Below are 11704 nucleotides of genomic sequence, written 5' to 3'. Positions count from 1 at the left end.
AATTATGGTTTTAATTTCAGAAGAGAGGGATGTTTATGTTGACCAATGTTGAATATAAATATATATTGAGAAGAGTTGGATGGTTTGTCAAAGATAACATGACCACCACATATTTATTGAAATAATGAGAATTTTTGCATAGTTTTCGGAACATGAAATCTCTTATATTATTTGCATGCTTGGGTGGTCTGAATTAAGTTTTAATGAAAGAATCATTCATGATACAATATGGCTCAAAAGTAGGACTTGTAAGTCTTGGAGTGACGACACCAACTCAGTTAAAGCCATAGCAATTCCGAACAAAATAGAACACATGTTTGAAATCACATTTTTAGATTATGAATTTTGAAAGATACATGTTTAAAAAAAGGTTTAAAAGTGGGCTTAAAGAGAATTAGATGGTTATCCGAAGAAAGTACGAATTGAAGGACTCTATGCTAGAAACCGTGATTTACCGACACGGGATTAAGGTGCCATGCTTTGTGATCTTGTGTAACTTGATTCATGTCGTCCCAAATTGGGACTATGGTTAGGAGCCCTGCTTTATGATCTTGTGCACTACCATGACATGTTGATTTGATTAAGGATTTTGGCACCCTTCTGTGTGATCTTGCGTGTCCTCTGTATAGAACCTCCAATCCTTGCGACAAACTCGAATTCGGGGCTTGGCCGTCGAGTCAAAGACGGATTCTATATAGCCCATGGAATTACAGATTGTAGGGTGTACCATCTAGCTCAGAAATAAGACAAAGAGTGAGTCATGGTTTCAAAGAAATGTTTCAAAGTCTTTATGAATATCAATTAGATGAAGTGTGATGTGTCCTCAAGAAAAAATAGCTTACGCTTCTAGTAACAATAAAAATTTACAGTGAATCGTCTTAGTGGCATAATAGCACACCAGTAATTTCCCAAAATTTGTCATCAGATAATACACAAGGTGTATAACTGATGAGAATAACCATTTCTCAAATTAGAACTACCCTTAATACACCAAACTGAACCAAATGATGGATAAACAATAATCTCGACATTACTTAATCCCAACATTACATAAGGTTGTTCAAACGACCCCTAAATGCAATACTCTGCATGAAACTCCAACACATCATTCACTTGCAACAAAATGGACTTTTCAGGTTTACAAGGTATCAAATAATAAACCTAGACATCTACTCTAGTTAAACTTTTTGGGTAAGGTAGACATCTAAGCTAAAAAAATATTTTGGGAAATCTTAGAAGCTTAGTCAATTTTTTGATAGGACCAAAAACCCTCTGTAAGTACTCAGCAAAAGGTCAAAGCATATAAAGTAACTGTTGTAACATGTCAAAACTCATTTTCTAAGAGACCTATAAACTCATTGTACAAAAATTGAGATAGCCTTTACATGATATAACTGAAGGACTGTTTCTTTCTAGAGCCCCCTTCTCCATACAGATCATTCCACTGAAGAAGCTCGGTCATATTTGTGGATTCAGATGAAACACTTGCGCAAACCTACAAGAAAAGACTATCACAGTTCTCCAATCGTCAACACCCTTATGCAGTTAAATTTAGAAAGTTTAAAGATGCCACCAGATTTTTCAACTCACCTGCTGATGAGAATATCTGAAGTCGTCCATATTCAGTGGCTGTAAGTCTGCACTGCTGCTTAGTGCTGGAGCTGGTCTACTATCAGCGCTAGCTGCAGCCTATTCCTATAATCAAATGTAGGGGTTAGATGCCTGTTTTAGCAAGTATACTAAAGAGGCATGTGCACACAAACATATATATACACACAAGAGCCTCCTAAATTTTGTTGTACGTCATTCTTGCAAGTATAGCTCAAAATTAGATGAACAGAATAGCCAAGTTAATCAGCACAGAATCTATATTGCTTCTTCCTTCTATTGTAACACCCCACATTTTCGAGCTAGAAATTAAACTGTCATTCCTACATGTGTAAGCTCAAATTCCAAGGTTTACGTATAAATTCATGTTTCGTGATCTTTCGTCTAGTATATGAAGTGATTATGAGGTGAAAAATGCTTATAGAAATGCCTTAGAGCAAAGTTGAGCTAAGAATCATTCATTCATTCAAAGTTTGATATTTGATTCTACAAAAGTCTATTTTGAATGTGCATAACTTTTGATATACATAGAATTTTTAAGCTCAAAATCCACCAAATTGTAGATAGTTGAATTAATTTTCTAACGATACCAATTTTGCCAAAATCCAATAACCGAGCAAAAAGTTATAAAATTTTTCGTCGGACTTATCCACCAAGGGAAGGCAGTAAGCCGATGCGATGTCGATGCGACGCGTCGGCCAGCGCATTACGGAACTGTTTCACTTGTTGAATTAGTCTCTAATGGGTCTAGGGGCATTTTGGTCACTTTCTCTCACCCAAAATCCATCCCTAACATAAGATTTGCGCCCAAAATACATAATATACTTTATAATTCAATTTTCCTCTCAAATCAAAACCCTAACTCCTTCCTCCAAATATCAAGAACTCAACCCTAAGGTCAAGAATTTCAAGAAAAGGATCAAGATCTAGGTTCTTTCTTTCAAACCTTATAATCTAAGGTACGTGGGGTTGTCCTAATCTCATGGGCATGATTTTGATATGAATTTAAACAAGATTTTAATAATTACTTAAGTAAGTATGCAACTATAAGTAGGGTTTTGTTTTTAACACAAAAAGCATGCATTGTGATATGATTTTGAGAAGAATATTGAAAGATCATAGGATTGTTTGCTTATATATCTAAATTGTTGAAATGGTGGACATGTGATTTGAATTTTGAAAGGTGTTATGAACATGAGTTATAAATCTTTTAATCCTCATGATGATGTTTTATGTACTCCGCATGATACTATTGTTAAACTACTGAGAGCATGAATTTTATATCCACTATTGTACTACTTTATAAATGATGAAGTTTCTTAACTATTACTTCTTTGAAATCATTATGCATGTGTTGGTGTATGGGAGTCTTTTTTGCGTTCATACTATGATTTGCATAAAATGTTCTGAGAATTGATGTGGTACTGATGACTTGCAACTCAGGGTATGACGATACCCTGCGGAGGAATTGCCTCGAATGAAAAGAGGAAAAGAATTTTGTGAGCATGATGCATGTTCTCCTTATGTTAAACTTAAAGCTTGGTTGATGTGAGTTAGATGGTTATCGGAAGAAAGCACGAGTCAGATAACTCTATGCTGGAAATCGTGATTTGCCGATACGGGAACTTGGAACCCTGCTATGTGATCTTGCATATCAAGTACTATGTCATCCCAACTTGGGACCTATGGTTAGGAGCCTTGCTTTGTGATCTTGAGCCCAACCACGACATATTGACTTGATTGGGGTTGTGGCGCCCTGTTGTTTGATCTTGTGTGTCCTTACCTCACTAGTACTCCAACCTTGGCGGCAACCGAGATTTGGCAGTCGGTGATAATGTAAAATTGTTGGGTTTACTATCTTGCTCAATAGTGATACATTATTGTTCAAAATCATTATACTATGCCCATGTGTTTTCAAATAACTTTGCGTTAACATGTTTTATAATATCTCTCACCTATATTGTATAAGTTCTATTTTGTTTTTGGATTACTATGTGTACCAGTACATCTGTATTGACTCCCTATATTCCAGAATCCGAGGCATACTTACGCGGTCCCAAGTAGTAGATCCGTGTGTGTCAGAAGTTATAGTTGGTGAGCCTTCTCTCTTTTGGAAGGCCGATATCATTGTTTCTTTTTCTTTTTTTTTGGTCTACTGGGGGACTTGTCCCAATTTGTCTCAGATGTATGATGGCTAAATTAATGTTAGAGATTTCGCAAACGGTTGTCACATGTTTAGATTATTCAGAATTTTCCTTTTAAAATTGTTCAAGTTTATGAGATTGACCATGGTTCCGTCATGTATTGTTTCCCGCAAATTTTCTTAGACTATATGAATATTGTGCATGATTACCAGATTTAGAAGAGAGCTTGGGCCTTCGTGATTTGGGATGCTCGTTACGGCTAGGGCCCCGGCTCGGGTCGTGACATCTATATTGTTTGATTTGTTTTATACATTTTTAGTTTATATTAAGTGAGCTGGCCCTCAAACCTATGTTTCTCCCAAGTTGTGAAATCTCACTGATGCTTGCGCCAATGTAGGCTTCCTACATCACGCCCCATTGGAGTGCGACCTTCTCCGGACCCTGTGAGAATGTGGATGCTTCATGCACCAGACTGCCTTTTCTTTTCACAAACCCAAATTGTCAAAGTTTAACTCCATGGTTTTTTAGAAGAAAGTTCCTCTCCACCAAATCCAGGACCAAAAACAACATACATTTGAATTAAGATACTTCAAAAGGATCCTCTAAAGCCCATGAAAATTATCTAAAGAAAGTGAAATAGGCATCCATAACAAACAACCAAGAAAATCCATTCGGACAGACAACAAGTTATTTTCTACCTCAGCTAAGCAATCAAAGAACACACATCAACAAAAGAAATGTAGTATCTTTTTTTCCTTTTCTAGGATATCTCTAATGGGTCGATATGCAGCGGTTGCACAGAGATTCTACATGATAAAGGAGTAAAATTAGAAAAACACAGAAAATTCAAACATCAGAAAGATGAAACAAGGACTAGTCATTTATCCAAGCAAACAAGAATAGCAGACACCTTAAGGTCACTTCCGGAATATCCGTCAGTCATACTTGCAACTGATTCCAGATCAAAATCCTGAGCCAAGTCTTCTTTTGCGAGTATCACTTTTAGAATTTTTGCTCTGTTTGGAGCATCTGGTAAATTGACCATCAACCTGTACAGAAAATACATGAAAAGGGCATTAAGCAAGTGTTAAAAGAATTTCTTCAATAATATCTGCAAATTAGTCTTTCCTCTTTTACCTGCCTGGCAGTCACCTTATAACAGCTTCATCAAGGTCAAATGGCGTGTTTGTTGCTGCAAGTACCAGAACTCGTTCAGTATCCTTTGTGCGTAACCCATCCGAATTCAGCATGAATTCATTTTTCAATCTGCGCATTGCCTGATCTTCTTATGGATTTTCCCTTCTTCCCAGCATACTATCAACCTTGAGAAAGCCGCATAAACAAACAGGAGACAAAACGGATCAGAAAAAGGATCGAATTTTAAAGCATGAAGTATGAAAGAAACATGCTAACGTCTAAGGAAGCATACTTCATCTACAAAAATAATGCAGGGAGCAATTTTACTAGCCAGCGAGAAGATAGCTTTTATGCATTTCTCACCCTCGCAAGACCACTGCGGCATTGGAAAAGAAAAAGATTAAGGCTGTTCTACTGCTAAGAAACTACTATGAACAACATCACCTATACTCAATAGAACACAAATAAGTTCCATGAAAACGAACCTTTGAACTGATACTTGACATTGAAATATTAATAAAATTTGCTCCCGCTTCAGTGGCAACGGCTTTTGCCAGCATGGTTTTCTCAGTTCCAGGAGGACCAAACAAAAGTATTCCTTTGCAGGGCTGCGAATGAAATTGAAGAGCCATATTTTCTTAAATAATCACAAATGTCTAGATAATGCTTGAAAATTCGAGTCCCAAAAAGAGAAACAACAGTTGAAGTAACATTTTTCATCAAGCACAAACTTCTTGTCAAACTGCTCAGATGAAACAAACCCAAGAGTAAGAAATATAAGTAACTATCTTTATCTTCAAGTTTAACTGTGGAAGTAATGTGGTCAAACCTAAACCAACATTATTAGGTGATACTAATATTCTTATTTAAGTGGGAAAAACAAATGGATAAAAACAAAGCTGGAGTAATTGATCCTTGAACAAAAAGGTCAAATATTTCCAAACTTTTATACAAGCTAATCTACTTAGATGAGAAAAATATGGATAAATTGCAGATGTAAACCTTGGTTAGTTGACTCTTGGAGAAAAGTTCAGGTCTTTGTAATGGAAGCATGATCAGCTCTTTTAATGTATCCTTGACACTTTCAAGTGCACCGATATCATAAAATGTCACCCTAATATCACTGGGGGGAATGACATCAGCCAGAAGTGCCTTCTCAAACTCATTGTCTGTCTCAAGATCCTGCGTTGGACAAAAACTAGTTCATCAGTTCCTAAGTCAGTATCTGCCATATCAAATCAAGGAGCTTTTTATACAAATTTTTCAAAGCATCAGATAAGGAATATTATAATCACCTTGAGTGACTTCTTCAAGCGCTTGGTATCATTTTGCTTTGCTTGTAAGAGTTCCAACCCATACTGAATGCTGTTAAATCGAAAAAGATTCCCGCAATTGTTCAATTCAACAATCATTACAGTCAAAGAAAATCATGGATAGGAGAATATCTGATGCTGCCATTTCTATTACCTAACGGGAGATAAGAAAAGCCTCATGTCAACATCTGCTTGAGTGTTCCGCATCAAATTATGGCTCAACGCCCATCCAACAACTTTCTCTGCACCTTCAAGCACCCAATATTTCAGTTCTTTTTGCAAAAAAAGAAAAAAAAAACACCTGGTTGACATAATTGTCTTTTCTTCCTTGTTTTTTGGAAATGAAGGATGTTATTATTCGGATAGAATAAGTAAACCACAAGTAAAAGAAAGACAAGAACAACAACTTATGATAACCAGGGGCAGACCTTGGTGGTTCACCCGAACCCCCTCGGCAAAAAATTACGTTGTATATTGAAAGTAGAAAGTCTATATTTATGTACATATATTAATGTTGAACCATATGAAACAAGGCACTTAGAGAGCCCAGTCGTGTTATTTTCACTGCCAGCTCTTATTATAAAAATTAAATGTACTGTACAGCTGTTATTATAAAAAAAAATGCTAGGTGCTACTGCTATATAAATAAATAAATAAAATATTTTACATCCCTTGAAATTGTAAATTTTATTGGCTTTTTCACACATTTATATTTTTATTTTTCGAATCTCTTGAAGAAAATTCCTGGATCCGCCAATGAGGATAACATATAATATCCAATCAACCTATTATCTTAGCCAATAGTATAGTCAAAGCACATAAGCTAGCTCGATCAAATACAGTATACATCCTACACCCACACCCAAATCGTATCAGATTGACACGGATGTGATAGAGATTTTGAATGATCTAAATGGCATAGTGATGTATATAATAGTGAGAATCTAAAGTATCCCACACATCCCTCAACCCCCTTCCCACAACTATGTGAAGAAAAAGGAAGAACAGTGAAAGCAGCAGCTTACTTTTAACAGAAAAATTATGGTCTTTGATGCACAATGTCTCAAGTCTGTTGAATTCTAACCCAATCCGGTTCAGAACCTATATTAGAACGACAATCATATAGCAATTGACGGAGTTACTCAACTTCTGCAGCAGCTGGAGGTGTTCCAGAGGGATAACAGACAGTGAATATTACTTAACATGGACAGGCTACACTAAGACAATCTTTACAGTAAGGTCAACTTATTGTTTTTACACAGGGGTCCAAATGGCCTTGGAAACATATTTGGCAAGTCAAGTCTCCATTTTAAGTTGGAAACATATCGTACTTTCTGAGGGGATTCACAAATAAGAGGTGAAAAATTGGTCATTCATAACTTTAAAGGTCAGAGAGTCTTACTATTTTTAAGCTATTAAAATTTTCTTTCACTTTTAGGGTTTCAGCATCTTGATCCAGTTGTTGTTTCCAAGTAGACAGAAGTGCTTCATCCTGCAATACTAAAAGCCACTCAGTGATTTGCTAAAGAGTTTAAAATTCTATAGAATTTAAAAAACAGACCTGCGGCATGTAGATAACCACTTTATTTGGGAAAAGTTTCGTCAGAAATTTATTTGTTCTTGCAGACTGTTTCCCCTTGTCTTGCATCTTCCCAAAACTATCCTGAACACGTCAAAATTCAGTACTATTTTAAAAAGACAATTAAGTTGTCATATGGCTGTGTTTATTCAACGGTAATGCAACACAAGGGCAAATTCATATCCAGGTTTTTCGAATGTAAATGACACTTTTTTGGAAAAGATAAATTTCTTTTAAACAATGTAAACAACACTAGAGTTGGTGAAGCGGAAAAAGCACCTAAAATGAAGAGGAAAGGAACCGAAAGACAATGAAGAATTAGAAAAATTATTTTTAAAAAAAGTGACGACAATAAAGGCCTAATTCATTGCCATAAGCAAGAGGAACTTAGTTAGAATTAGGATATTTTTGAGGTTTGGTTTTATAAAATATTGGTTGATACATTTATCAAAGAAGTAGCTGCTTTTAGAAAATAAGATTGCTTTGATGGTTTAATTTCTGAAAATCCTTTTAGATTGTTTTACAGAATAAGCCTAGTTTCCAAACAAACAAGTAGTAATTGGTATCCAAATGCCTTAGTTTGATATCAAAGACATATCGTGCTTCCAAAATTAATCCCCTCAAAATGCTCAACAGGACCCAAAAAAAAAAATGATGAAAAAGAATACAGGCAGCCTACATGTAAAGCAGGGTTCTTTTCCCGTTATTTATAATTCAATATCCTCATTTACAAGATATTTTCAGCACTAACTGAAAGTTCTTAAAAAAAACTGTAGAGCTTATACCAGGAAGGCAAGCTCATATAAAATGCTGCCCAATTTGGTGAAGAGAGATCCTTTAGGTTGTGACTGCAAAGAGTAAAATAGAAAAAACATGTTTAGACCTTATTTTGTCAAGCAATTGAAAGGATATATGTGTAAAAATATGGCATTGGGCATAACTTGACCCCAAGGGCTAACTAGCTCATTAGGGGAGTATTTACCCAAGTTCATATAAACAAACCACCACTCCAATACCCAACTAATTTGGGATTGTATCACCCCCGATGTACCTTAGAGCTCTTTTGTGCTTCTCTCTTTTAAGAACGTTGGTCATTCTTTCAAATTGTTTTGCCTTGTAATGCTTTTACTTGCGCCGACTATGTATCAGAACCAGTCTCTCTACCTTGTAGGGGTAAGATCTGCGCACATACTACCCTCCCATACTCTACTTGAGTGATTACATTGGGTATGTCATCGTTGTTATTGTTGTTGAGAGTGTGGGTGTATGCCGCACTATGTAGTGTTCATATGTGTGTGTGTGTGAAACTGATTTGTGTGTTTGTGTCTGTGTCTGTGTATGCTGCATGTGCATGCATGCATTGATATATATAGCTAAACTAATGTCTATTTTGTGATGCGAAGTTGATATTTTGAACTTTTTGCTATAATAAGAGTCCCCTCTCATCCTCTCAATCAAGCATCGGTCTCACAAAGTTTTGGCACCGATAACTACTAAAGCCAAGAAATGGAATAATTTCCATTACAGGCCACTTAATACACTCTGTATACACATTATAACAGGAAAAGATATAATCACAGGCATCTATTCTTGGGCATTATGATCTGAAAATAGCACCTCCTCCTTATGATCATCTGAATGAATGTGAGACCCAATGATCACAATATTATCTGAAATCTTCTCAAGCCAACTTTTGTACATTGAATATGACACTGAATTTCCTGCCATAGTCTTCTCAGCATCTTTCATGAACAATATGACAGGGGAATTTGTGCTTTCTCTGATTACAACCTGAAAAAGTAGAATGAAAGGTAAAGACTAAAGTTTACAAAAAAAATACAAAAAGAAAGGAACAGAAATCCCACATATTAGTTTTCAAACGAACTTATTCTTATTTGTTGAAAGAAATCACACCTCAAACAATGTGTTAACGAGTAAATTTTCCAAATCATTCTGTCCAGGGCCTTCTAAGTGCAGTTCATCGACTGAGAGGAAGAGATGGAAAAATGCATTGGAAGTAAAACTATGACTGCGTACTTAAGAATGATGTTAACTTAATATATAAACTAAAGGAAAATAGTTAACTGGCATTCCAAAAGTACCTTTGCAAAAGAATCCGTGAGCATCTTTGCAAAGACCACCTAAGTTAATGCCACGTGGGATGGGTTTATCAATTTGGACGCCAACCTTTGCCGATGGACTATCTTTGAAAGAAAATACAATCTTCCCTCTAGTTCCAAATGCTGGGCCCCTGGAACAATGGAACAAGACAGAGAAGGTTAAAAATAACAGACTCGGATTGTACTAAAACATATGAATGGGCGGTTGATGAACAAGATGTGGTACAGGACATAAAGTACAATTCACTGCCTACAAATGCAAAAAAATAAAGATTGTGTCTTAACTTTATAAACTAAACAAGTAAAACAGGAAGTAACAAATACTCCTATCCCAATTTATGTGAAGGTGTTTGACTGGCACATTTTGAAACTTATAGTCTAAAACAAATTATAGATATTATTGTCTATAAACTCTCTCATCAACCGTAAAATGAAAAGTTTAATGGTAAATTATTACTCTCAGTTTCAATTTGTTTGTCATAGTTTGACTTGACATGAAGTTTAAGAAAGTATTCTTAATCTAAAGACATGTATAATGTATTTAGATTGCCCTTTATGTTGTGGTATTAACACGTCAGGTGAGATGGTGAAACTAAAGAGTTGCCAAATTAGGAAAGACACATTTTTTTGAAACACGCTAAAAAAGATAGTAAGGCAAAAAAATTGAAAGAAGTGGGAGAACTAAATATAGAAATGCATCATTCTTTTTGGGATGACTAAAAGGATCGAGTGTATATTAATCGTAAAACAATATAGTTACTAGCAAATGCATCAAGAGTGATTCTTGTTTTTTTCCTGGATAAAGCAGTTCCATCGATTACATTAAGAAATATGGATCAATATTGATTATTTTCATTTATGAGAAACCGGAAGGACAAAATTGCTAGGGACCATCACAAAATAACATCAGAAATTTGTTTAGACATATGATACGGATCATTTAATAGTGCAGAAGAGTTGGTGTTGAGGTTTGTAGGAAAATTAGAATTTACCTGATGGGAGTTGAGTCAAGTGCAGAAGTAGAACCAATAAATCTGACTCTATCACCTGAACATCTTCAACATGAGTTATTAGAAGAAAGAAAAAAAACAACATCAACATGCCTAGTGTATTCCCCACAGAGTGGGATCTGATGAGGGTAGGTGAAGTAGAGTGGTTGTTTCCAATAGTCCCCCAACTTTTTTTTCTATATTTCTTTTTATTAGTAAAAATAAAATCTGAAGAAAAAAAAAATGCAACTCCTGAATATTCAAAAACAAGGGACTAACCAAAGGGCAGTCAATACCTGTCATAAAAATGGTGTTTTTCGATGGCCCGGCTAAAGAAGATATACTGTCATTAGCAGTTAGGCCAGATGATGCTTCAGTGCCTTCCATTGGCTCAGCATCCTTCACAGTTAGTCTCTGAATGATATGAAAATGTATCCATGATTTGCATCTGAGTCTGACCACATCAATAAAAATGCAACAGCGACAAAGGGAATAACAAAGTCTAGAAAATGACATGAAAGATTTTAATAGGCCACTGACTCTAGATTTAACTGAAAAGAACTCTAACTCGAAGAAATAAGATCGATGACATGCAAAATCAACCCCAGGAAAGAAGAAATTTCATTAATTTCATCTACTGTCTTTGCATCCCCTCAATATGTCTATAGCCCCTTTATAAGTTTATAAGACGGAACTCAAAGTACGTCTTAAATGCTAGGTGGCCACTAGTACTTCTTCAAGGGAGGTCAAGAACAACAAAAATAGAAAAACAATTAAGGTTAATTATGCAATGTTCCTCAAAAGCATAATAAGT

The 11704-nt window shown here is 35.6% G+C and overlaps 1 pseudogene; it reads right to left on the bottom strand.

The window, feature by feature from the left end:
* Positions 1-1290: 1290 nt before the first annotated feature.
* LOC107873914 lies at positions 1291-11277 on the bottom strand (annotated as a pseudogene).
* Positions 11278-11704: the final 427 nt, after the last annotated feature.

The sequence above is a fragment of the Capsicum annuum genome, chromosome 6 (genome assembly GCF_002878395.1).
Source record: "Capsicum annuum cultivar UCD-10X-F1 chromosome 6, UCD10Xv1.1, whole genome shotgun sequence".
In the NCBI taxonomy this organism is placed as follows: Eukaryota; Viridiplantae; Streptophyta; class Magnoliopsida; order Solanales; family Solanaceae; genus Capsicum; species Capsicum annuum.
Note: the sequence above shows the minus strand (reverse complement) of the source record. Positions and strands in the feature narration are given on the sequence as shown.